We start from the raw sequence: 27,779 nt of genomic DNA, 5'->3' as shown, positions 1-27,779 counted from the left end.
CCTGGTACTTACCTTGGGATGGCTCACGGCAGGGTAAGGCGGTCCAGAGGGGAAGGGGCGCACAACATGGCACTTGCAGCATGGCCTGCCGGTTGGCAGACCACATTGGTCGATACAAGGTGGCAAGTTGGGTCTAAAGTAAAGAGATGGTGGTTTCCCCCTGGCACAAATAGTGAAGCTCCAGCTGAAAAGACCCCAACCATCAGCAAGAAACGCAGACTTTAAATGACTGTCAATCAGCATATACGTGTCTCCTCATTTGATTTATGGCATAATAACCTGCCAGCTTGATTTATGGCTTGGTTTATTATCAGGTGTCAAGTGTAGATAAGGTTATTTGACTTGAATAGATGATTTATGCTTTGCTTTATGATCCAGTGACACTTTAAGTGAGTTGCCTGAATGATTTATGGCAAGACCTACGACCTGTTGACAGTTACTGTGTGCCCTGATTTTGGAGACCATAAGATTTGGGATGATTTTAAAAATGTGAATGTGTGAATTAAGCTGCGGCCGTTAACTTCCAAACGTATTAAGTGTGAGCTGTGCATTTTTGAGTGGGAGTGACCGCATACGACGTTTATGCAGCTCTCTGCAGATCCCGCAGAGCACAGTGATTGTGTGTGCCATGTTTTGCAGTACTCTTGCTGCAGAAGAATGTGTGGGTGTTTGATGCAGATGCTGTAGGCTTGAGCTGTTCAAGGCTAGGTTTGAACTGTCGGCTTCAGCACTGGGATTCTGAAATATAAAATCCAGCCGATGTGGCACTTGGTTTGTGATTCAATTGGTGTTTTATTCGTCATTCTCCAGCTGCAAGAGATAGTTCCTGTTACTCACGAGTGCTCTCTCTCGGCTGCAGCGGGTGGGTGTTGAGTAATCTTGTGCGAAAATGAAAAGTTTCAGCCCAGGTTTTGTCTTTCTCCCGCCTACAGGGTTACTGTGGGTGGGCGTTGGATCCCAATCGTATGTGGCAGTGAGCCGGTGGAGCTCCAGTCCGGGTTTTGCATCTCTCACTGGTCATCTCGGGTTTCTGCACATTCCTGCATCGCCGAAAAAGAGCGAGCAGGCAGGCGTTCAAACTCGAGAGAGGGAAGAAGGTAGTCCTGAAACTTCCACCTCACGCCTAAGAGCTGCAACACGCCCTCCACCTACCAAGTCTGTGGGAAGCCGACCCATAGCTTACGTACAGGAGAGAGGTATACAGCTTCAGCGCCGCGCAATTTGGAGCTGTGTCCGTACTACTGAAGTTTGTGGAACTACAGCCGACAAGTGCCGGACAACGAAAGCCTCCCGGGGCCGAGCACAGCGGTGACATGGTGAGCGCCTACCGTCAGTGCCCTTTGAGGAGGGGAGGGCAGGGCATGGGGGGTTGGGAATAATGGAGTGTTTAAAGGACGGGTCCCGCAAAACCTAATGTAGTGCAATGGGGGACACAACACAGTGAGCCTTAGAAAACACCACTTCCGATGGTGCATGCATTGCGAGCCTCAGAAAACTAGTGTGAACCTGAGAGAAGGTTTGTGCTGGGGAACTTGGGATGAGAGATGCATGCACTGCGATCCTGTGGAAACTATAATGTGAGGCTCAGAGGAGCCTGCGGTGTGAGGTGCAGTGTGAGCCTGTGGGAACTACAATGCGAGCTTGAGAGGAGACTGGTACAGTGAGAGTAAGGAACCTACCCCGTGAGCCTGTAGAGACCCGCGTTGTAAGTGTCAGGACACCGTAGACCACGGTGAGCATGGTAAGTATCTGCACGGTGACCCCGAGAGGTTCCGTGCTTCGCGAGATTGACTACTGCAGCGTGAGACTGAGGGTGCGAGTCGGAGAAAAAACTACATTGTGGGCTCAATTTAAGACTTGCTTTGTGAGACTGCGGACGAAACTGTGAGACTGTCAGGAAACCTGTCACTCGAGAGTAAGAAAAGTGCACCGACGTGGACCCTGAGAATGGACCTGCATGGTGAATATAAGAAAACTGCACTGGTTTAGTTAGTCTGAGAGCGCGAATGCACTGAGTTTGATGTACTTGCACTGCAAACCTGAGGCGCATAAACTGTGAGAGGCTATTGCAGTATCGCGGGAGGTAGGGGTCTGCACTATGAGTGTGAGAAGAAGCCTACTCCCACGGGGAGGGTCTCTCTCTGAGCATGACTGAACGTGCACTCTGAGCCGGGGAAGCGGAGCATCAGCACTCCTTCATACCTGCCCTTGCGCTCTTTCCGTGCCCTTGTGACCCCGTGCCCAATGGGCCGGCCGGGCCTGTTACCTCTGTAGCACCCCCGGTGTGCACTAGGCTCGTGCTGGTCTGTTCCCCAGACCCGGGTCATAGCTGCGGCTGCCGCTGGTTATTTTTAGACCCGGATTAGGGATTACCCGGTCTCGTTGGCTTTGGTCCTGGTATCTGTTGGAGCAGGGCCCAGCGCTCGGGAGGCCTTGCAGCCACCTCGCGCTGGTGAGAAGGTTCGAAACTGCATGAATGGTGCCTGCCTTTGTTATAAGACTCCCTTCGAAAGCAAACGCGTAGATTTTGTGTACATCTGTGTGTGTATGCCTATAATGAACATTATTTGCGAGTTGGTTAATTTATGTTAATTAACAACCACTGAGTTACACAGCCCTCTTCCAAACTAAATATTGATCAACCATTCACTAACATTACACTACCAGGCTGAGCGAAATATCACGCTCCGAACCAAATGAAATGACGCCAGGTCAAAAAGTGCTACCGTAAGAAATGTGCAAATTCAAAATGTCCATATCATAACTGTTGATGGAAGCAAACAAATGTGATTTGCAACGACTGTACCGCAAGGATGAACGGTTAGAACGTTGTCCCTCTTTCTCGTTCTGAGGCCCGGTCACGCTCTCAAGTTCTTAGGAAGCCCGACGCTGCTCCTCTCTCCAGGTTACGACCACGGGCTTATCAGGGCCCGCATTACCGATTTTACTAGACTTACTCAATTCCTACACGCACCGGCAGCTGCTTGAGCAGCCATACTACATGCAGATTTACTACTTTCTAATAGCCTTGATGAAGTCACTTGTGTGACGAAACACGTGTTGGCTGTTTCTCCATGATGGCACAACCATCTCTAAACACCTACTAATAAAGACATCATCTGCAAAAAAGACTTGAGCCTTTCTTCAACTTCATATTTCCTGTTACCTGGAATACGTTTTCTTGCTATACTGTTGGACATTATACTCTGTGTGCTGTGGCCTTCTTGTCCCACGCTCAGAAAAGAGACGGCTGCATTAGATTGTGTTCGTCATTTTCCTATAGTTGTAGATTTAGTATATGTTTGTGCCTTGGGTTCTTGTTACCGTACATGTGCCTTGTGCAAAAACCCACAGTAGATGCTTATGGTGTCAGCTATTCGACTGTTGCCTTGATGGTTCTAACAAGTGCCCTTGAATGAAAATATATAAGGGCAGGTACTCTTAGTTTCGAGTACCCGTTGCTCCTGAGAAATGCCTGTACTCTCCCATTAAATACATTTGAGCAGTTCAGAGAACTGCAAGTGATTCCCCCTTTCAAACTCAAGAAGTGAAGGTACTCAGTACCGGATAGTACCCGCACATTTAAAGCACCACTTCTAAGAGTTATTGACCTTTCTAGGCAGTACGGTAGCACCACTGTCCCACAGAGTTAATAGGTGATGCATGCGTCATTTTCAACTGCCTATGAGTGTTCACTGCTTATAAATTAGTAATAATCTTCGTTAAAATTAGATCCCTCTCGCTCCTCCCCCCCCCTTCTGTCCTAACCCTATTTGGGTACTAAACACAGGACGTCCAAATGAAAGGTCAGGTATTCATGTCCTCAAGGCAAGCAGAATTAATTGAAGCGTTGTTAATTCAATGCTAAAGGCCTGGCACAGTTTCCTTCACCCTAGATGTGGCTGCCCCTGTCAGTAGTAGTAATCCTTGGAAGGAAGATCTACCATAAATACTTGGACTATTAAGAATTGGCAAAAGATCAATCACAGGGCTGAGGAATATGTGTTATAGTGAGGTAAATATGAGGTAGGTCTCCAATTTATGTTCTGATTGCTGTGAAACTACAAACACACAAAGCATTTTAGGGTCCTAGATACTAGTTGAATTGCATGCAAAGTTGGGGTGGAGGCTGACATCTTCTGGGCAGACCAGGGGCATGAGACATTGATTTCTCCAGAGCCGAAGGTGCGGTAGTCCCCAAGATGCAGCCATTCCTCGCCCCAGTAAGGATTGATTTGGGCGAGGACTGTAGGGCAGTTATTAAGGTCCACATAGCTTCACCCCAACCAGGGCAGGTGGCAGCCATAATAGGAAGTGCAATGACCGAACTCGTCAAAGCTTTAAATCAGAACACACAGAGATATTCTGATGCAGAAATACGCACCATTGTTAACAAAACATGCCAGCATGTTACTTTTATAAACGTTGCTGCTAAGTCTCTAATATCTGTACTTTTTACAGTAACATACTGAAATTTGGATGAATGGAAGGTCTGTGATTAAAACTGAGTTTGCAGTGGTACAAGGCATCGCTCTTGCTGCATTTATAAGGACACTTAAACAGAATATACCTGATAACTAAATCGCTGTCCTTGTTGAACTTTATAATGCACAATATGTTTGGGCATATTGGTTTGCAGGCTGTCATGTTGCAGCATCAACAACACCCGCACATGGCCCACGCCAATCTGTGAAATTCTACATATACATCCATTAATAAATTTAAAACTGCGGTGTGGCTGCATTTTGCTGTGGGAATACTTGGCTGCACTTTTATTACAAGCATGTGCTCTTATGTTACATCATTGACCTCATAAATCACAATAATCAGTCATAAATCACAATGACAAGACCATAAAACAATATTACAATATCATAAATCACCCTGAGTGCCATCCCATTGTTCTTGATATGATTAGGAGATATGTCATAAATCACGGTCTATAGGTGTTACATCCTCTCTGCCATGCATAGATCATTTTGACAGTTCATAAACGTCAGTGGTTGACATGTCCTAAATCATCTCAACCATATATCAATCAAGTCCTTGTCGTTTGCTTGTCATTGAGGCCATCCTCCATGCTGCTTTTTTTGTCTCATAAAGTTTTGTTGGTCTTTTGTTGTTTCTTTCCCTGATTGTGCGGGGGCGTAGCCTCTTACTGCTGTTAGGCTCAACTCTACTGTGTATATCCATTTTGTGCCCTGCCAACCAGAGGGTCTGGGCTGCGAGTGCTGTGCTCAGCTTACTCCCCCATCATCCTACTTACCCTGCCGTAAGGCATTCCAAGGTAAGTGGCCTTCCTCCGACACACCTCCCTCCGGTGTGCCTCCTTTACCAACTAGCATACCCCTTTTACTGCCACTGGCATGCCCTCTCAGCCCTGCGACAATGTTATTGTTCTGGTTTGGGTGGGTGGGTCTTGAGTCACCTATGCGCTGCCCCTACCTGCGAGAATGTACCATTTATGGGGGAAGCACAGTCCTTTTAACCTTGGGTGCCCCAGCTGAGAGTGCAGAGGTGTCTCCACCCCCCCCCCCCCCAATAGTGGGGTTCAAAACATTAATTGCCCTTCTTGGGCACTCATTGGCCCAGTGTCTTCACTCCACCCTTGGCACACATTTCTTCCTCCTAAGAGGGGGAGAAGGATGCCCCTCCTTTTGTTGGATCACCACTGAGGTGGCTAAAACTGGTAATTTCTGGGTCTCTAGCAGCCTTTATTGTGCTAGTCCTTCACGCCCGCTATGGGGGCGGCTTCTGCCAAAGCAGGGACAGGCCTGACGTGCGTTTATCCCACTTTCACCTTTAGAATCGCAGAAGTAAGCATATGAGTAAGGTGTCCCATATTGACAATAGGCATTCATTCCAATTTTTATTCAATATGTTTTAACAAACCTTGTGTATTTTGTGTTACACTTCATGTTTTTTATTTTTTTTATCGAAAATGTGGAAAGAAAAAAAAATCTTACTGGTAAGATGGGTTGTAGCCTGGATGGATGCTAAGGATCATTTCTTATCTTACCTGTCCCTCCCGTTCCACAACTGCTTCCTCGGCCGTAACTCGTCTTTGTAAGCCCTCTTACTATATGTTAAATTGTACTATACCAGTCTTTTCCGTCCAATAACGGCTCTCCTCAACCATACACCCCATACCTACCCTTCTCAGGCCTGAAGCAATCTGCCCCCAGGGCTCTTAATTTCATACACGTTCTCCTCGTCCCAGTGTGGCCCCTTTTTACACCTGCTTCCCACAAACCATTAACACTCTCCTCGGCCTTTGTCCATCCTTCTCAACTACTGTTCTCACTCCCGCTGCTCTCTTCGTCTGTCCGTCCCGACCACCCATGGGTACTAGCCTCTCTTTCAGTTAACCTTCCTTTGGGCTCACATCCGTCATTTTTCCACATTTACCCGCTTTTATAACAACCCCCCCAAAAATACAAATCTCGGTATTCATTAACGACTGGGGGTGTGGCAACGCATCCGTGCGTAGTGCCTACCCGGAGAGTCATCGCTACCCTCATACTGGTATACCCTTTGACTCAAAGTGGGAGTAAAGCCAGACATGTAAGAGTATGATTCCCTCTAAGGTGATTGTAGAATTCATCGTTTTTTATGAGTTTTATAGGTTTGAACAGAAGGTGACCCCATTCGAGACTGTGGAAGCAATTTGTTCTTTGGGGGAGGGGGGGCGGTGACTGCGCGTGCAGGAAGGTCACACCCACGAAATGAGGGCGAGTTGAAAGCTACGCACACACCCTCATTCTACTCCTTTTCCCGGCGCATATTTAAAACTCTGGCAGAGCTTCAAGGGCTTCGGCTGTGGCGTGTGACACCTTTCGGAGTCTCTGAAGACTCGACACTTCCCTCAGAAGTGAGGCCCTCACCCGCACTAGAATCCGTGACTCAGAGGCCGGGCATGCCCTGCATCCTGTGCCTAGGCCGGAAAAAGCGCGGGCTGTGCGGGTGGCACCTGCCCCCAGACCTCGACAGCCCAGGAAGGCCTTGATTGCTCTCTTACACCGGCGCTTTCCACAAAAAAGGGAAGGAGGGCTTGGGGGGTGGAGGGAGTTAATAATGGACCATTGTCAAGAAGATGACGCCCCCGGAGTGGAATTCCCACGGCGTTAATGGCCCGGTCCACTTCCTGCTGATAGGCATTCTGCCGTGGTTGCTATGTGAAGTTGTCCCAACAGAGCCACATACACTGGACCATTGTTTTCTTTTATTTTTTTTCGGGGAAACGTAAAGATTTTTCTCCTGATACCTTGTTAATTAAATATTTGTGTCGCTGTCAGGCTGAAACCGCCTCAAGGCAAGGCCAGTTAAAACTGTTCTGTGTACATGGTACAGTTGCCCCACTTCTCTCCACCACTTAAGCGTATTATCAAACAACCTTCCACTTTTTTTGAAATCATATTTAAGGTATGTGATAGAGGATTTTGCATTAAGGAGCGGGTGAGCGCTTTATGAAGAGCACCTTTAATCTGTGCAGGATAGTCAACGATGCGGTACTGTACTCAAGACGTTCTGAATGCCCTAGTTATTAATTGGTAATCTTAATTGTTCAGAGTCCAGGTCTTAAATTACCCCTGAGAGAACGCTACTGTCAACAGAACAATCACCAAGCAAATAACTACTTAGTTTCCCATCCTTCCAAGACGGCCGACACTCATATTGTATGCAAATATTATAAAAGGCAAGTTAGCTTACCTCACTTATTGTAATACAAAGACATTAGACCATAATGAAGCCAGCCCTTATTTAATCGTAAACTATGACTCTGACGAGGAAGACTTGAACTTGAAGTAAAGAAGATTGCTGGTAAGTAAGGGGCAATCATTCCTTGTCAGTTTTCCTCGACATTCATTAATCATGAGCTGATAAAGCAGATATCCGCTTCAGAACCACAATTAAAACATAATCACAACTCGTTATTTATTGATAATCGTCAATCAAAAATGTGTGAACCAAACAGTCTCCTATATTTAATCTTCTACCACTGAGCTCAATACCGACTAGCCAAGTCAGACACCTTTGCACCCAACTGTAAATTAGGATGTGACAAGAATGTGAGGAGACCGAGCATGTAGCCACATTACATATATCTATTATAAAGGCATCCTTAAATGATGCCCAGGAGGCTGCAATCCCTCTTGAAGAACTCCCTTCTACCTGGTCCGACAAAGGCCACTTTACATATGGTGAGATAATTTATTGCTTTGAACATTGACAGTGAGGCCTTGAAAGGTTTCAAATCCATACCTTCTACACAACAGTAACAAACCGATCCTCAAACGTCCAAAAATAGCTTGTTTTGTTAAGATCAATTATCAAGGCCTTTTTCACATTTAACAGATGTAATCTTTCCTCTCCAATCGACATTGGACCTGGAATTAAAAAACAGTTGTAAGACTACATCTGGTGATGTATGAAATTCTGACAACACTTAAGACACAAACTGTGGATCAGCCCGTAAAATCATGCTATCCGGCAACAGCACAAGGAATGGTTCTGTACACAACAAACCACCCAACTCCCCTATCCACCTGGTGAAGGAGATGGCCACCAAAAATCATCTTAAAGGTAAAAAATGTAAGATCCACCTTGTCCAAGGAGATGAAAAAAATAGATTTGTGTGTAGCTTGTAATAACAGTGGTAGCTCCCAACTAGGTGTAAGACAACAAATACTGCTATCTTTAGTAAAAAAAAAAAAAACATTTTAACAATCTCAAGACTATTTGAGCAACTACCTCAAAATGTGGGCTCCTAAATGCTCTTATTGCGGCCCGCAGAGCCCATAAAGTAGATGTTGCCAGTCCTATAATAAAACAATCTTTCAAAAACTCAAAACACCGTAGCTGTGTCTGTTGAAAGGCATTTGTCAAAAGACCTCTGTATCAAGAGTAGGATCTTAATGTGGATGGCCATATAGATTTATGGATTTCTCAGTGACTTCAATGGGACAACCTAGTCTAGACTGAAGATTAAACCTTTAATAACCATGCCTCTAGGTCGAAACGGAACAGCATCTTTTGAAGAAGCTGAAAACACCTCAGCAGGTAAAGAAGAATTTGAATCAACCATTGAGGCGGTGTTGCTAACTGCAACGACCGGGGAAGCCAAGGCCTCCATTTCCAACTATGTGCTATCATCCGAACTAATGTCTCATCTTCAGTGCTTAATTTGTTTAAAAAAAAAAAAAAAAGTAGTGCCAGGGCCCTCATCAAGCAGCCACTGCAACTTGACCACCCATTGCCCTGCCATCTCTGCCAGTGACAGTACCAACACAACTACTAAGCATCACACTCTTACAAGTGTGGCAGTGCAGGCTATTCCAGGCCCCCAGAGCCATAGGAATGGCTTAGGAAGCAGATATTAGTAATTTTTAATGTATATTCTGTTGATAGACAACTGTTGTGCTCATCTCTAAATTAGATAAACAGCACCACCAGGTGACGGGCTGCCATAAATGCCGGCGTTGACAGTTAAGTGCCAGTGATGAGCACCGGAAACCACTGGCTCAAATGAAGCACTATTTGTCTTCCATGATTGTAGGAAGTTGGCTCTGTATGTACTATTTCAAAGTAAGAAATAGCATGCACAGAGTCCAAGGGTTCCCCTTAGAGGTAAGATAGTGGCAAAAAGTGATAATTCGAATGCTCTATTTTGTGGTAGTGTGGTCGAGCAGTAGGCTTATCAGAGGGTAGTGTTAAGCATTTGTTGTACACACTCAGGCAATAAATGAGGAACACACACTCAGACAATTCCAGGCCAATAGGTTTTTGTATAGAAAAATATATTTTCTTAGTTTATTTTAAGAACCACAGGTTCAAGATTTACAAACAATACTTTAAATGAAAGGTATTCCACTTAGGAACTTTAGGAACTTTGAATTAGCAAAATAGCATATACAGTTTTCACACAAATGGCAATAAGCTATTTTAAAACTGGACACAGTGCAATTTTCAACAGTTCCTGGGGGAGGTAAGTGTTTGTTAGTTTTGCAGGTAAGTAAACCACCTACAGGGTTCAAAGTTGGGTCCAAGGTAGCCCACCGTTGGGGGTTCAGAGCAACCCCAAAGTTACCACACCAGCAGCTCAGGGCCGGTCAGGTGCAGAGGTCAAAGTGGTGCCCAAAACGCATAGGCTTCAATGGAGAAGGGGGTGCCCCGGTTCCAGTCTGCCAGCAGGTAAGTTCCCGCGTCTTCGGAGGGCAGACCAGGGGGGTTTTGTAGGGCACCGGGGGGACACAAGTCAACACAAAAAGTACACCCTCAGCGGCACGGGGTGCAGTGTGCAAACAGGTGTCGGGTTTGCAATAGGTTTCAATGGGAGACCAAGGGGTCTCTTCAGCGAAGCAGGCAGGCAAGGGGGGGGCTCCTCGGGGAAGCCACCACCTGGGCAAGGAGATGGCCACCTGGGGGTCGCTCCTGCATTGGAGGTCGGATCCTTCAGGTCCTGGGGGCTGCAGGTGCAGTGTCTTTACCAGGCGTCGGGTTCTTTGAAGCAGGCAGTCACGGTCAGGGGGAGCCTCTGGATTCCCTCTGCAGGCGTCGCTGGGGGGGAATCAGGGGGGTCAACTCTGGCTACTCACAGGGTCGTAGTCGCCGGGGAGTCCTCCCTGTAGCGTTGTTTCTCCACAAGTCGAGCCAGGGGCGTCAGTGCAGAGTGCAAAGTCTCACGCTTCCGGCGGGAAACGTGTGTTCTTTAAAAGTTGCTTCTTTGTTGCAAAGATGTTTCTTCTTTGGAGCAGAGCCGCTGTCCTCAGGAGTTCTTGGTCCTTTTAGATGCAGGGTAGTCCTCTGAGGCTTCAGAGGTCGCTGGACCCTGTGGAACGCGTCGCTGTTGCAGTTTTTCTTGAAGTGGGGAGACAGGCCGGTAGAGCTGGGGCCAAAGCAGTTGGTGTCTCCGTCTTCTCTGCAGGGCTTTCAGGTCAGCAGTCCTTCTTCGTCTTAGGTTGCAGGAATCTAGTTTCCTAGGTTCTGGGGATCCTCTAAATACTGAATTTAGGGGTGTGTTTGGGTCTGGGAGGGCAGTAGCCAATGGCTACTGTCCTTGAGGGTGGCTACACCCTCTTTGTGCCTCCTCCCTGAGGGGAGGGGGGCACATCCCTATTCCTATTGGGGGAATCCTCTAAAATCAAGATGGAGGATTTCTAAAGGCAGGGGTCACCTCAGCTCAGGACACCTTAGGGGCTGTCCTGACTGGTGGGTGGCTCCTCCTTGTTTTTCTCATTATCTCCCCTGGACTTGCCGCCAAAAGTGGGGACTGTGTCCAGGGGGCGGGCATCTCCACTAGCTGGAGTGCCCTGGGGCATTGTAACACGAAGCCTGAGCCTTTGAGGCTCACTGCTAGGTGTTACAGTTCCAGCAGGGGGAGGTGTGAAGCACCTCCACCCAGAGCAGGCTTTTGTTTCTGTCCTCAGAGAGCACAAAGGCCCTCACCACATGGGGTCAGAAACTCGTCTCTCAGCAGCAGGCTGGCACAGACCAGTCAGTCCTGCACTGAACAATTGGGTAAAATACAGGGGGCATCTCTAAGATGCCCTCTGTGTGCATTTTTTTATAAATCCAACACAGGGCATCAGTGTGGGTTTATTATTCTGAGAAGTTTGATACCAAACTTCCCAGTATTCAGTGTAGCCATTATGGAGCTGTGGAGTTCGTTTTTGACAGACTCCCAGACCATATACTCTTATGGCTACCCTGCACTTACAATGTCTAAGGTTTTGCCTAGACACTGTAGGGGCATAGTGCTCATGTACCTATGCCCTCACCTGTGGTATAGTGCACCCTGCCTTAGGGCTGTAAGGCCTGCTAGAGGGGTGACTTACCTATGCCATAGGCAGTGTGAGGTTGGCATGGCACCCTGAGGGGAGTGCCATGTCGACTTAGTCATTTTCTCCCCACCAGCACACACAAGCTGGCAAGCAGTGTGTCTGTGTTGAGTGAGGGATCCCTAGGGTGGCATAAGACATGTTGCAGCCCTAAGAGACCTTCCCTGGCATCAGGGCCCTTGGTACCAGGGGTACCAGTTACAAGGGACTTACCTGGGTGCCAGGGTTGTGCCAATTGTGGAGACAATGGTACATTTTAGGTGAAAGAACACTGGTGCTGGGGCCTGGTTAGCAGGGTCCCAGCACACTTCTCAGTCAAGTCAGCATCAGTATCAGGCAAAAAGTGGGGGGTAACTGCAACAGGGAGCCATTTCCTTACAATGATATCCTCTAATAGGTTGAAAATCATGGGTATTGTTGGAAATGCGTAAAGCAGGACCTGATGTCAAATGAACAACATTGCATATACACCATGCTCATGTTGAAGGCTTAATTGTATAGACAGGGAGCTGATTCTTTCCTGACGTAAATCGATCTGCTTTCAGTAACCCATACCTTCTCTTCAACTGTTGGAATACTTTCACCTTCATTGATAAAGCGCTCATTGGAGAAATTATCTTGCTCAGATGATCTGCCACCCAGCTGTTCTTCTTATGGGTCCCTCATCAGTTTGACGAAGTTCAGGCTCATAACTGTGAAGCTACATCTTTAAGGCCATCCACAGCATTGTCCCAGAGCAAAGCTGCTATGAAGTGCTTTGTGCTATCAGATTTAAATGTCAATTCACAACCAAGAGGCAAAGATTGGGAGGGCATGGCTGATTGCAGGGGCGTTAAGTTTGAGATCATTTCAGGGATGCTTTACTGTAGCTCATGATACACTAAATGTAATACTTTTAAAACCACACATCTATCTCACAAAAACAGACTTGACCAAAAAACTCTACTTCCCATTATTGGGGTGCTCTGAGTCCCTTACACTCCTTGGCCCTAAGGCAACTGCAGCTGCTGCACTAATGATAGTCTGCTTCTCTGGACCACAACTATCTCCTTCTTTTTTCACCCCTTCCACATCATGCTGGACTGTCACTTCAGTCTTCAACAAAATCTTGCCCCGTTCCTTAAATAAATGAGCGCCCACATATTTGTGGTAAGGGTGCCTTCTGTTGTAATGCTTGCAAGGAAAATAAGCCCCCCTTGCTCCATTTACAGTAAGACATACATAATTGTGATGCAGTGGACCACTCAGACCCCTGGACCCCATTGTCACTGCACCTGCTTCACTTATGATAGCTACTGCCTTGCAAAGCTGGCTGTCTCTACCATCTCTCTAACTCCAATCTCTCTGATGCTCAAAGGTGTCTCCTCTGCTTCAGTTTTCCCTTCTCTTAAGCCATTGCTGTGAAGCCCAAAGCAACACAGTCACAACAAGTATGTACTAGTCCCCTAATGCAAGAAAGGAAGGATAGTAAAACAGCCATAACTCTGCAGCACCAGTGATCTCTACAGCTCTGTGAAGCAGGCTGTCTACTCTGCCAGTTGCCCAAGGCCATCACTGCTAGGCCTGATTCCCAAAGCAGGCTTGTTGCTACTCCTATGTTTAAAGAAGAAAAAAAAAACACCATACACACATCTACATGGGTCTTGTTTTGTGCGCAGGAAAGGTGACCTAGGCCTTAATGCTAGCTATGAAAATGGGCCACTAAACCCGTTTTCATAGTAGGGCAGGTTCGAGGGGCTCCTGTGATGTAAAGCTGAGAGGGGGATAGAGAGTTAAAAAAATAATATGCCTTCCAACCAGGGTACATGCTACCTTAATGAAATGTATATGTGTGCAATTGGTTAGTCGCCAAATATAAAGGCTGCTTTGGAGTCAGTATAGACTTTAATTAATGGAGTTACTTGAAGCTTCATGGTGAGGAATATGAATTCTTTTTGAGAGGTAATATAGAAGTGTTATCAGCAGAGTTCTGTAGCCTGTCTTTTTAATGGGCACTTTAAAAAAATGTTTGCACTAAATACAGTCTGATTATTTATTTAAAAAGTGTATGTTTTTAAAGCACTTGTTTATCTTGAACACTGCATTTTGTGGCAGCCTATTTTATACTGTTTTATAGAATTGTAAAATAATGACATTCACAGTGCTTTCTATCCAGGATAGATAGCCTCGGAGTGCCACTGGCCGTTCTAGGCTATCTTCATTTACAAGTAAATGCAGAGGCATTTGTACCCCCTTGGGAATGTAGCCATAGACCCCCAATGGGGAATACCCCACAGTTTGAAGGTCTCTGCTCTAAAGTATCCTGAATCTGCCGCCTGGCAGAAAATTACAGTAAAAGGTCTGCCAAAGTTGGCTATTTGGAAGAGGGGACAATTGGGTGCACCTCCCACCAGCAGATGGCTATGTTTCTGTGCTGGTAAATCGGTTAGGTCTCTACTGATCAGACCCTGCATGAAAGTAGATGGGTACCTAATAAATCAGTTTTGGAGTGGAGGGTGAAAAAATGCAGGACGAACTTTGAAGCAATATGATTATATCATGCCCATCCCCATGAAATTCCTTTGGCTCTCCTATCTGACCCGCACCACCTTAAAAACCAACTGCATCATTTATAAAGCCACAACCCCCAGCACCCTCACTTATCATGTAGACAAGCTTACTATCTCTGCACAGCCACAACCCTGTCAGTCAGCAGTCTAAGGAGTGTAAAAAAAAAAAGTAAATAAAAGGCAACAGTCCCTTTCCAATGTATGCATCTTGGATTACGAACAACATCCCCCCATATCTGTTGGGACCACACCAATACTGCTCAAAAACAACATCTCAATGTATTAACAGATCAGAAACCAGCTGCCTTTTTTAATCACTTGTTGACTTTAAGCTTGTCTTTGACCCTGTACAACGCTCCGCTGTCTTTTGGATAAGTTTGCGGAATAGAAATACCACATACATATAAACTGTAAAACCTCAGTGTTTGGGATTTTTATTTTCACACAAGCCCCTCCAGATGAGAAGCTGGTAAACACATAATCTGCACCAGTTAAAGGCCTCCAGTTGGTGAAATCTTACAGCTAGTCGATATTGCTTGCACTGTTGAAAGATGGGGGCATGTGAGTGAAAAAGCAAGTGCAGTAGATTTTGGCTCTCACTGCTCCAGGGCACTGGCTTTTTAAATGAGCTATAACCAGTTTAAATTCTAAACTGGCTCCTGATAAGAATAGCTTCTTGCTTGTTGATTTTACAAGACCAGAGCACATTATAAACCTTTTTGGATGTCCGTACTGCAACAGTCACCCATGATGGAACAGTTGGGGAAAGAATCAGAGACTCAGTATCTCTGAGAGAAAGCTAGCGTTTTTTTGCTAACACATGGGGCGCATCATATTAGGACTTTAGTAAATGTTCAACGAGCTGGGCCGTTCTGAGGTCCCCCACCCGAAGTCCCTTTTTAGGGTTGAGCCTGCGAGTGCATGCGCTAGCGAATGCATCTTGCTTGCGAGACTGTTGTGTACAGTAAAGGGCTTGGAGACCGCCTGTTGTTTACCATTTTTTGGCTTGCGTGGCACTCTATTTCACAGCCTTGTAATTCAGCACTGCAGTCCTAGTATTATTTCCGTTCCTCTGTGTGGAGCAGGGACCAAGGACTGATTGATTCAACTTAATCAGCGCCCATACGCTGCTCCAGATATAATTTAGGTACTATTTTGTTCTTTTTAACCTCTAGTGGCCTGCAAACCAGCAAGACCAAACAAAATTGCATGGTTTTATTTTTTATTGTTACATTTCTTTCATTTTGCCATGCCGTCTTTTATCACTTTGCACTTATGTTTTCTTTTGTTTTTGCTCATATGTGCAGTTCTTGAAAGATGACGCTTATCTTGTTCTAAATATTGCAATGCAACATTGTTTCTTTGAGTGCCACTTCTGAAATTGCTTTAACACATAATTGTGCAGTACACCCATATTTGCCCCCACACCAATCCACCCCACTCCAATCCGACCCACCCCAATTCATTCCAACCAACCTCAATCTAATCTTCCCCACTCCAGTTTTCAGCCCAATCCAAAACAATCTGCCCCACTCCAATCCAAAACAATCTACCCTACTACAATCCAAAGCAATGTGCCCCATTCTAATCCAAAACAACCTGCCGCACTGCAGTCTGCTGCACTTAATCCATAATAGTCTGCCCCACTTCAATCTGCCCGCTCCAGTCCAAAACAATCTGCCCCAATCCTAAACAGTCTGCCCCACTGCAATCTACTGCACTTACATCCAAAATAGTCTGCCCCCCGCATTCCTAAACAATATGCCCCATTCCCATCCATCTCACCCCAATCTAATCACCCCACTTCAATCGACCCCCCCCCCACACCAACCCAATCCACCCTAATACAATCTGCCTCACTCCAGTCTGCCCCACTTTAATCCAAAACAACCTGCCCTACTCCAACCTGCCCCACTGCTCTTCCCAAACAACCAACTCCAATCCAAAACAGTCACCCCCACTCCAGTTTGCCCCACTTCATCCCAGTCTACCTCACCCGCACCAATCCACCTCACACTAGCCTAGTCTAATCTACCCCACTCCAGTCCACCCCACCCCAGTCAGATCCTCCCCACTCCAACCCTCCTCAGTCCAGTCATATCCACCCCAATCCAGTCAGATCCAGTCCACTCCAATCTATCCCACCCCACTCCAATCCACCCCAGTCACCCATCCCACTCAAATTAAATCAGTTCAGTCCACATTAATCCACCCTACTCCAGTCGGTACACCCCATTCCAAACCACCTTAGTCTAGTCTACCCCACTCCCATCCAGTCCACCCATCTCCAGTTAATCTACCCCATTCCAACCCAATCCACTCTACTCCAACCCACTCCTCCCCACCCCAGTCCACCCCACTCAATCCAGTCCACCCCTACTCAATCCACTCCACCCCAGGCTGATCCACCATGCCAATTCAATCCACCCCATCCCATCCCACTCCAATCCAACCCACCCCAATGCAATCCAGTCTGCCCCACTCTACTCCAGTCCACCCCTCTCTACCCCACCCAGTTCCAGTTCAGTCTACCCAACTCCAATCCAAAACAATCTACCCCACTCCTATCCATTTGTGTGCCCCACTTTAATCCAGAACAACCTGTCTCACTTCCCAAACAACCAACTCCAATCCAAAACAGTCTGTCCCACTCCATTCCACCTCACCCAAATCCAGCGCACCCTACTCCACTGCCATCCACCCCACTGCATTCCACTCCACAACAGTTCAATCCAGTCCACCCCACTCCAATACACCTCACCACGCCTCAATCCAATACACCCCATCCCACCCTAGTCCGATCCACCCTACTCCAGCCCGCTCCCCTCAAGTCCACCACTACCCAATCCACCTCCCTCCAGTCCACCCCAAACCATTCCACTGTAATACAATCCACTTCAATCACCCCACTCCAGTCCACATTAATCCACCCTACTCGAGTCCACTCCACTCTAAACCACCTTAGTCTACCCCACTCCCATCCAGTCCACCCCTCTCTAATTAATCCACCCGGCTCCAATCTACTCTACTCCAATCCACACACTCCACCCAATCCAATTCACCCCACTCCATCAAATCTGTCCCTCTCCAGTCCACCCCAGGCCGATTCACTGCACCACGCCAGTGCAATCTACCCCAATCCAACCCACCCTTGTGCAATCCAATCCACCCCATCTAGTGAAGTCCACCCTACCCAAACCCAGTCCACCGTACGCGATCCCAGTTCAGCACACCACACTCCAGTCCAATCCATCCAGCCTACCCCACTCGAATCCATACCACATCAATGCATTCCACCCCACCATAATCCACCCCATTCCAATAAATCCACTCTACTCCAGTCCCTCCCACTTCATTCAATCCACTCTACTCCAGTCCAATCCACCCCACTACCTCACTCCAGCCTATTTCCCCCCCACTCCACTCTACAACACTCTGCCACTGAACTCTACTCCCCTCTGACACTACTCCTCCCACTCCACTTTACAGCACTTAGGCAAATCCACTCCACGACACTCGACTCCCCCACTCCACTCCACTAACCTTTAGCCATGACGAACAGCAGCCACACTGGGGTACAACATGGCAAAACACATTGCCAAAGCAAAGGAATGTATAGGCAAGACCTATTTGTTTTGAAAATGCTTGTTTAGCTCTGCTCCGAGCTTTCCTCGAGAAGGTGAAATACGGGGGGGGGGGATGACAATTCTGTAGACTTTTAATGAGGAAGTGCTCTCCGATCCTCATTAATGCCCAGCTCTCTCTGGTTTTCATAGGTTCGTGTAGATTAAGGCGCGCTCAAGGTGGATCCTGTTTGGGCGTCCTATCAACCTGCAACTTTCACTAGGTAGGCTAAATTAGGCTGACTCGCTTCCTGTTTCACCTGTGGTAGCAAGGCTGATCAGTCCGGGCCGTCGCCTGCACCATTAATTAAATTTGGGAGATAGATACCTGTGCTAAATGTTTGATGCCAGTCACCTCTTTTCTGTTATTTAGAGGAAGTGAGTTTTGGTCAGCATTGTCAGATGGGGTCTGCTGTTTGCTTCTCCTTTTAAAGGTTGCCGACTTTAATATCCAATTTGGTGACATTTTTTGGAGGGTCAAGGAAAGTGGGGTAATATTTTGAGGGAAAAATCTGAAATGCCGCTTAACAGAACTGGAGGACATACAAAAAATGCAGGAATTTAGTGTCACTTTAAGACCGTGTTCTCTCTGAGGGTCTTGAGTTCCCTGGTGTTCGCATCTGCTGTGCTACGCGGTGCTCCTCTAGACTGTGCAGTGGCTGGCCTTCCAGATTATCTGTGCTCTGGTCCCCTTGTGGGCCTTGGGCAGGCTTTAGTGTCGTCTGTTGATGGCCAGTGGGAATGTGTTGTGGCTCTTCTAGGCCATGCACTTTGGGTATGTGTAGTGCCGTGGCCGCGCAGTGCCCTATCTGTGGACTTAGCATGGGCAGGTGTGTCCTTGAAGACCTGGGCTGTGCTGCGTTGATGTCCAGGTGGCTCTCGAAGCTGCGCCATATCTCTCATGGCGTGAGGCCTCCTCGTGGGCACTTGCTGGTTTCAGCATGTCTCCCCGCTGAACCCCTCCTGGTGAGGTGGTGGCCGGCCCTGCTGCCCCGCCGTCCCTCCTTGCTGCCGCTCTCAGGTTCCCTCCGGGGCTCGCACGCACGGCTGCCTGCGGATAAGCCACGCATTGTTCCCGGCCCCAGGACTCGGTATCGATGGTCTGTGCGGGCTCCGTATCAACGATCACAGGCGCCGATGCAATCTCTTCGTTCAAGTTGGTGCAGGTCTAGTGGTTCTCGCTTCGTGCTCTCGGCCTACCTCCCGCGGGCGGTTTCGAGGGCCTGTTTTGTTTGAAGAAGAACGCGCTGTGCTGCTACTGACCTAACCAGCACGCTCGGCGAGCACCGATGAGTGAAGCCAGGGAACCGGCGTTGCGGGAGCCTGGGGGTGCAGTCAAGCCGATGAGCACGTGCAGATTCTTTGATTGTCGGGGCCTTAATCCAAACTCTTTGGGCTATCGGTCAAGAACCCCAATTCCGTCCTTAAATAAAGTATAAACGCGGACAAAGTGCTGGTATTCATATGGTAGCGGTTTATTTACATCTGTCCAGTGTATTTCGCTAACGTAAAGACAGCGGCTTCTGGATGATGTCTGATTCCCATCTTGTGGGGTGGGATTTCTCGATTCTCTTTCTCTAAAACATTGACTAATATTGTAAGGAACATTCTGAGAGCTTGCGTTTTAGTGGACACTTCTCAATCTTTTGACAGAGCCTAGAGAAAGCGATACGTCTGCGAAACATGTTGGTTATTTTTTTATGACAATATCTGTGGAATGAAACATTCTCTTGATGCTACAAATCAAATAAAATAGGAACTAATAAATTGGAAGCAATAAGGAATACATTGCTAACCTTTTGGTAAGAACTTTGATTTGGATTGTTATTGCGGTTACACCTTCCAAAGATTCTCATATTTGTTACCGGGACGACTACATGGCCAGAACATTAAATGATAGTTATCAGTTGTGCAAGATATAAACATTATGTGACAGGATTTGAACAGGTAGAGGCAAGATGGATTATAATATAAAATCAAAGTGACACAGAAGTAACCCTCGTGACAAGACTCAGTGCCGACTTGTAGTCGTAGAGGGGGTGGTGTAGAGCGGAGAGTAATTGAAATGCCCTTCATCTAGAAGGGCTTTCAGATTGTCAGTGAGAAAGTAGTGCACAAGGTCGGAGGTGAAGACTTCTAGACGCTGGTAGAATCTCCTAAAACTGATTGAGCCATAAACTTCTCCTTTTTGTAGGTCAGGCATTCAAGGAGCAGACTTCTCTGTTCCGTGATGGTCTGCTTCCGCAGAACTTTTTAGCTAATCAGCCAAGTATCATGGAGTGGATATGTAAAGGACCATGTGGGGGATGCAGGCTGTACTGTACATAGCTCTGGCCAGTGGAGTGTTAGCAGTGCCAGATTTCTGTGGTCATTTCTTTTGGACCCTGAGACGAAGCATGATACCTCATGCTGAACTGCTTTTAATTGAGTACTTTAGGCAATCCAGACTAGAAGAAAAAAGGAACAATACATTTTTACAGCTACTGGTGTCACCTACTACTGCAGAAAGTTTACCATGTGGATTTTGGGTTTGAAGAATTCCCCTGAAACTAAACTTCAAAGTACATTCCATTCACAATGTTTACACAAGATGGGAGTGTGCTATAGACGGAGCGTGCTTGAGAGAAAAATAGCACTAGTTCAGGTAAGGGAAGAATTATTCAACTCACCTTTAGAAGGTGTGTGTTTGCTTGCTTGAAGAGATGCAGAAATGTCATGCCCCGACGCAGGGCCCCCGCAATGGAGGGGAAAGTGCTACTTTTTCTTTTCCGTTTTGCTTTGCTAGAAGCTGCCCCAAGGGCACCTCATTCGCCAGTCATCAGTGACTTAAGATCAGGCAAGGTGTGAAAATAGGCCACAGGGAAAACGGTTATAAATGACTGCTTAGCGTGTTTTTTTGGCTTCTCTTAGTTGCCAAGGTTTAAATGTTCGAATTCCATCACCAAGTGTTGTTTGGAGTACATCTCTTTATTTTTTTTCTTCTGCTTCGTATGACACTAACACCACAGAAATCAGCATTAAGCGAATCCCGATCTTGTCCATGCCTATCTGGGATCCCTATAGGGATATCATTTTCGAGTTTTTTCTTTTTTTTTAACTGAAGAGCAGAGTATTTGTGTGAACATTAATTTCAAAGAGGTTGTTTTGGACTCGAGACAGTAACCACATGAGTATTTTTGTTGCTTTGTAATGAAAACATACAATTCACCAGTAAAGCTACTCTCTGTTTTTGGTTGAATTACTTGGGGTTCGATTAGAAAATTAGAAATGTTTGATGTTACTTATATTGTCATAGCACGTTATGGCTTTAAACAAATTGTGATAGTAATTGGCACTAACCTACTAACTACTAATCCTGGGTTCCGGGTTAGTGGCTACTCACCGAAAAAACACTTCAGTGCCCTACAGTTTACAATGGCCAAAGCCAATAGCTCTTGCATATGCAAGAGCTACTGGCTTTTCCCGTTCTTGATTAGGTTGGCCCCAGGTAATGGAATGTGATAGGAACCGAGATAATGGAATGAGATAATGGTCTGACCAGCCTGCCAATATGGAGTCTTATGGAGTCTTCTGTAGAGAGCAGTTCACTCATGGCTGTTGAGTCGAGAATGGAGCTTCTAGTGTGGGTAAGTCTGGAGCTGTGTTGCGTTGGGTCATTTTCATTGAGGAAGGAAGAGAAGAGCTTGTCTTTTGCATCATTTGTGTTACCGCAGTGAAATTCAAAATCTCCAAGAAATATAGCAACATTACTGCAAATAAATTGGCTTCTCATAAGTTCCAATCACTCCTTAGTAAATGTAGCATTTGTGCCTGGAATGTGGTAAATACTTAACGGGGGAATTGTGCTCTCTGTGGAGTTCAAGAGATAGGCATTGAAATGAGGGAAAAGTTATTCAAAATCCCTTTGCATTGGAGGGAGTTCCTAAAGATACCTGCAACACCTCACACAGACTTCCCTTCTCAATCACATTTATTGATGGAGTAATTCAGAGGGAGGTGAGGAGTCCATGATATTGTGGGTTGCGTCATTAAACCAGGTCTCTGTGAAAATAAAGATTGCAGTTGGTAATAGTGCCTGCAAGTTCCAGCTCGTGAAGCACAAGCTGGAAGTACAGCTTTGAAGCAGCAAGACTGACTCAGTGGTTGTGGTGGCACAGGGGTATCCAACCTGTAGCTCGTGAGCTACTAGTAGCTGTCGAGCTACCCATAAGCTCTCCTGTGTGCAGCCCAGTCAACAAAAACTGAAAAGTGCATATTTAAAACAAACATGTAAAGTTGTCTGATGTGGTCAGTATTAACATTCTGGTAATATCTGTAGGTCTGGAAGATTTTCATCAACAGGAGTAGCTTTTACTACAAAAAAGGTTGGAGACCTCTAGAACTGTAACAAATGTCCTGGGGTTCAGTCGAAATAGTGTGCTTCTTGGTCACAGTTCTTGGTAAGTAGGCCTAGCATTTGGTTCTCTGCGACAAGGTGGTTGGTATCTTTTTTGATTGAGGTTGACTGTGGAGGGTGGGCAGGGAAAATGTCTGGAGGACGAAGGGGGGTGAGAGCAGTAAGCTGCAAGCAGGGTGTAAATGTCTTCTGTGAGAGATAGGCAGTATCGATACGGGCTATACTGTTGTTTCTTGGTCGTGTGCACCAGTTACGTTCATCCATCACTTTGGTGGGGGTGGGGGTATAGTAATTTTACAAGAGCAAAAAACATAGACCATCAGTGATAGAGTGAATAGTCTAGAATGGAAAACTTTGAGTGGAGATCAATCTTGTGTGTGAGGGGATTCAGAATGGTGGAGCTGACTCACTGCTGATATCTCTTTTACTTCGTTGTCACAGTCTGGGTCCTAGCTGCAGATGACAAGAAGTAGGAACTGAGAACCTAACACTTTGGTTCCCTTCCGGGACCATGTGCTTTCACATATGGCTGTATGCCTTCATTGCTGTCATACACTTTGCCTCCAGAAGCGGTTTACTTCATACATTCAGCCTACTAAGTCTGTGCTCTTCCCACTTGGTTTTCTGTTTGCTTGACACCCACTTCCCCCAATGCATTCACACACTATATAAAATCAGGACCCTCGCCCTCCAGCTTTGTTTGCCCCTTCACTGTTTGTGTCTATATGACAGAATGATGTCTGCATATTTGTGATCACTGGTTTGAGGATGGCCGCATGAGGCTGCTCCCACCTGTGCAGTTCCACCTCTCTCCTCACTGGCCATGTGCACGGCTTGGGTGCCTTGGATCCTTGTGAGAGTGGCATGGGTTAGAGTGTTGGTCACTGGTGAACGAGGAAACCTTTTCTCAACTCTGGAATGTCCCCTTGTTCTTTGTGGCCTCAACTCCTCCATAGCTCCCTGATTCAGGAAGAGAAAGTTTAATTCTTTGGCACAGCATTGGATCCAGCATCAGTCACTGACTAAAAGTTTTGTGTGCTTGCTGAGTGAAAAGCCTGCAAATCCAGCCCTGGAACCAACCAGCTGGCACCAAGAGATGTCAGCGAAGTACAGTCTCGGATAGGTGGGGGTCCTGCCCAGTTCTCTCCAAAGCAGAATATATCCTACAGGCTGTGCATCAGGAAGTGTGTCCTCCACTTTTCCCTTGGGACATACGTTCTCAAGATATGGCACAACTCTGCAATCCTCCTCCCTTCATCTGAGATGAAATCCTGCCTGAAAGATTTCCTCCCATAGCCGTCTAGAGAAAGAGATGCACCCCAGCCGAAGGTTTAAGGTTGGGATCGAGAACTGGCTTCCTCTCCATCCTGTATTGACATTTTGGAATCTGCCTAAGGAGGCACAGGCAAGGGCGTTGGAGTGTCTCTGGTGGTCAAGATAGTGTCATTAACCTTGCATATGTATAACTGGGTCAGCAGTTAGTGACCCTGCCTGAGCAGTTTGCTTACAAACATCTACTGAATAAGAATCTCGATTCATGTGCCAACCACGCCCCAGTCCAAGGTTCGTTCTCCTAGTAGTGCGGCCCCATTTGCTTTTGTCCCCTTTGTACAGGAGCAGATGGAACCAAGATCCCTCTGGTGGGCTATGGGGGTGGCTGACAACACTCGGGGCACCCTGGATTGGACCCTGAGCATGACCTCTAGGTTTCCTTTTAATAATTTCAAGCTCCCTTGGCTGCGGAGTCTCATACTGCCTACCAAATGGCCCAAACTCATAGAGAGCCAATGGTGAAATAGTTTTTGATTGGAAGTTGGGATTCCAGAGACAATGGGCTTTCACGTTTCCCTGCTAGGTCTTGCTATTAATAACTGGCATTCTTGGGTTCACAGACCTAGGGGGCCCCAACATATTTTGAACACAGCTGGCCGGGTCTGAGACACACGCCAGTGAATATTCAGTGCTCTGTGTGCATCATAAACTGTCCAGTTTGTAGATATGGACGCCTTATGTCCATTCTTGGACTAAACCATTAACCTGATTTATGGAAGGAGCTGAGACACCAGTAGATGTTGAAAAACTTTGCTTTTCAACTGTTCCCTTCTTCAAACATGAACACTTTACCTACTTTATCTTAACGACCTGAGCCCTTTGAGAAGTGCTTACAAGACCTGGCTGTAAATCTTTATTTAGGCCAGCTAATAAACGTTTTTTTGGTGGAATGGGGGGTGGTTGAGGGAGTCCATTGTCCTTGTGTTCTTTTACTATTTTATTGCTCTACTCTTAGCTTAAATACATAGCCTTTAAGAGAAATGCCACTTGCCGGGCATTCACGAATGTTGTTTGTAGTAACAGACTGTCGTGTTGTATTGCACCTGAGCCCAAATCTATAATTGTCTCCTTGAGTAAGCTTTGATTGCTGAACCACAAGTGCAGTGGTAGAGAATTAAAGAAACTTTGAAAGAACTACAGTAACTTTTTAGGAGATTAACCACGGCTCCAGGACTCTTGATATTGTTGAGGAAGAACTACAGGGCCAAACATTGATGCCTCCCATCATAGACCAGGTTTCTCCAACAAGTAGCCCGTGAGCTACTAGGAGATCTCCATCTACCTATAAGTAGCTCTCCTGTGTGAAGCCAAGCCTACTAAAATAGAAGCTTTTGCAAGGTTGAATTTATGTATATCACAATTGAAAAGCACGTGTTCAAGAGGGCATGTGTTTTCAGCCCTCATAAGCTGATGTTTGGAAATAAAAGGCTAACTTTATAAAATATATATAAAACTAATATTTGATGTGACCTATAACTATTACCCTGGTGACGGCATTTTAGCTGTGGCCTTTATGTATTACTCATGTACGATCATTCCAAATTGATAAAGAACTTTTCAGATTACTGCTGGCAACCCTGCCTGATGCATCAAAGTGATCACTGTTGTTACATATGATGGCCACTAATGTAATTTTGTGTGATATGGTCACTATTACTACACTAGTAATATTAGTAGCTCTGGATGATTGTCAGTGAACATAAGTAGCTCTATTTGCAGAAAAGGTCAGAGACCCCTGTCATAGACCATCTTCTCACATAGCCACCCTCTTCTCAGCTTTAGGTTTGTCACTCCGTCTGTGTGCTCACCCTGGGGGTCCACACAGAGAGAGACTGGTTATATATTAATTCAGAGTCCCGTTTGCTTTCTTAGTTAAAAGTATACTTCGCCTAGAATGCAGCAGAAGCCACCCTGCCTGAGCGTGAGAACTAGTGGCGCAACTTCACACATCAGAGACACGGGCACACCTGCGCATCTCCAGCTAAGCCGGGCCTCTCCTCACACCTTTGCAGCAGTAGTAATCTTGAAGAGAAAGGTTGCTGTAGCACAGGTTGTCCTAGGTGTCCCTTGGAACCTCTTTGGGCCATGAAGGTACTATGAATGTTACAGTGACACCAACACAGAAAAAAAGCGTTTTTATTTTCCATTGAAATTTAACAACCAAGTGCTTTACTTTGTGAAACGCTGTGGTCCTGAAACTGTTAAATCCTAAAAAAAAATGACCAGTAGAGTTTATTTGCAAAACACGAAAAATATAATAAAAACAGTAACAGTGTTAAAAAAAAAAAAGCAATTCATACTAAAATACACATACAACACAAGCAGAAAGCTCTAAGTAAAACAACATAAGTTTTGAAAAAATAGCCTAGTGAGCTGAAAACTCCTTGTAAAAATGTATGAAACGAAGCAGTGCTAGGGGCTGCTAAATTTCAGTCAGTGAATAGGCTGTAAACAGTGCCTGCACTAGGGCAGTGCAGCTGATGCCACCACACTGGGTGTTGACTTCGGGTGGGGGCGCAGTTCTTGAAAGTGTATTTTAAAAGCACTTGCTGTGAGCGTTTCTTGCCACCATTTATTTTCAGGCAACAAAAAAATGTCAACATAACGCCGTGAACAATGTTCTTTCTGGAGAGAGTTTGGAAATCTGTCTAGTGGAAGTTCTGACTGTATCGTAAGGTAGCACAGAGGGTTAATACATAAATTATTAAGTAAAGCAAATCTGAGAAAAGCATGCACAGAAGATGGTTACTGTTCTAATTGTAGCAACATGAGCACCGACCGGGAATTCCTTCAATATAAGCACAGAATCTGAATCCCAGCGAAAACATTCTGAAACCACTAAGAAAACTGTTTCCAAATGTGTGAATTGCATATTTAAACAATACAAGTAAAATATGAGCCAGCATTTGTAATCCTATACAAAAGAAAACAGTCATAAAAGCAAATGGCTGAACAAAACCTGACACATTTACCATTCAAATGTGCATAAAGCAGGGAAAGGGTGCAGTACCACAGGCTGTCTCTAGGTGTCCATTGGGTACTCTTTTGGCAACATAAGGTACTGCACCCTACAATTGTGAATTGAACACATCCCCAATGACTTTTGGGCACTGTGCTAAAAAATTAACCATAGTGCCCATTTTGTGAAAAGTTTTTCTGCTGTCTCTTCAGGTTATGAGGGAGGGGAGGCCAGTAATATGCTGGCTGAAAAAAGAAAACAGTTATAGAGAGTGCTAGATTAAGTAAAGCATGTAAAATGTAAGCAGGAACATCATGGTTACGTTAGCTGAGAGCAAGGACGCTGTGGAAGTAAAAAGGGAAAGTTCGCCACAAAATGACTCTGATTTGGTAACAATGAGACATACCTGGTACTCCTGCAAAGTGCTGCAAAACCTTCAGCCGAGTTCACACTATATGAAACTTCGAAGGGCCATAGCTGCCATGGAGCACGAGGGGGAGAGACAAAAGAAAAAAGTAGTGTGCCCACTTTAAAGTATGTGGCTGATCGTGCAATAACCCAAGTAAACAGGGTCAGTCAGTAAAGTGTAACAAAGCAGCCTCAAGGTGGGACAAATGTAAAGCATTTACCTACGAATTCAAGGGAATTTTGAAAGGCAGGCCCAGGAACAAATTAAAGTGATGGGCATGGTTAAAGCCCACAGAATAGATTAGAACATGTCGAAGAGCAGCGCTTATGCACTGCTACATTTAACCTAAAAATGATCTTTTACCTTTTGAAGACATGTCCGTATCCTATAAAATCCTAAAAAAATAATTTTAAACAGTGGCAGCTGTTGGGATAGAAATGTTCCATTCTTGGTTCTGTTGAGCTTGTGCTTGCATCCTATGTTAAACTGCTAGCAGTCACATTATGTATCATTACTTGTTCACTAAGTGGTTCCCATTTAAAATTCTAGATCATGTCATTGCAATCAGTAGTAGTGCTCAGAGTAAAACATTTTTTTTTTTTTTTTTTTTTTGGAGAGTGCCTGCTGTCCTCTTACTGAGCTAAGACTAGAACTGGTGGGAGCATTAATATTGC

The 27,779-nt window shown here is 45.8% G+C and overlaps 1 protein-coding gene across 3 annotated transcripts in view; it reads left to right on the top strand.

Moving 5' to 3' along the window:
• The first annotated feature begins 965 nt into the window (after positions 1 to 965).
• N4BP3 (NEDD4 binding protein 3) overlaps positions 966 to 27,779 on the top strand; it is a 50,430-nt gene continuing 23,616 nt past the window's right edge. The window contains exon 1 of one of the 3 annotated variants that reach the window (XM_069244469.1): positions 966 to 1,316. The gene's annotated coding sequence lies outside the window, so the exon portion shown is untranslated. Of the gene's footprint in view, positions 1,317 to 1,919; positions 1,961 to 20,633; positions 20,654 to 27,779 lie in introns of those variants that run through there. The other 2 variants (XM_069244470.1, XM_069244471.1) reach the window with 2 other exon arrangements.

This window comes from Pleurodeles waltl, chromosome 7 (genome assembly GCF_031143425.1).
Source record: "Pleurodeles waltl isolate 20211129_DDA chromosome 7, aPleWal1.hap1.20221129, whole genome shotgun sequence".
Taxonomy (NCBI): domain Eukaryota; kingdom Metazoa; phylum Chordata; class Amphibia; order Caudata; family Salamandridae; genus Pleurodeles; species Pleurodeles waltl.
The sequence above is the reverse complement of the archived record's forward strand: the minus strand, read 5'-3'. Positions and strand labels throughout refer to the sequence as shown.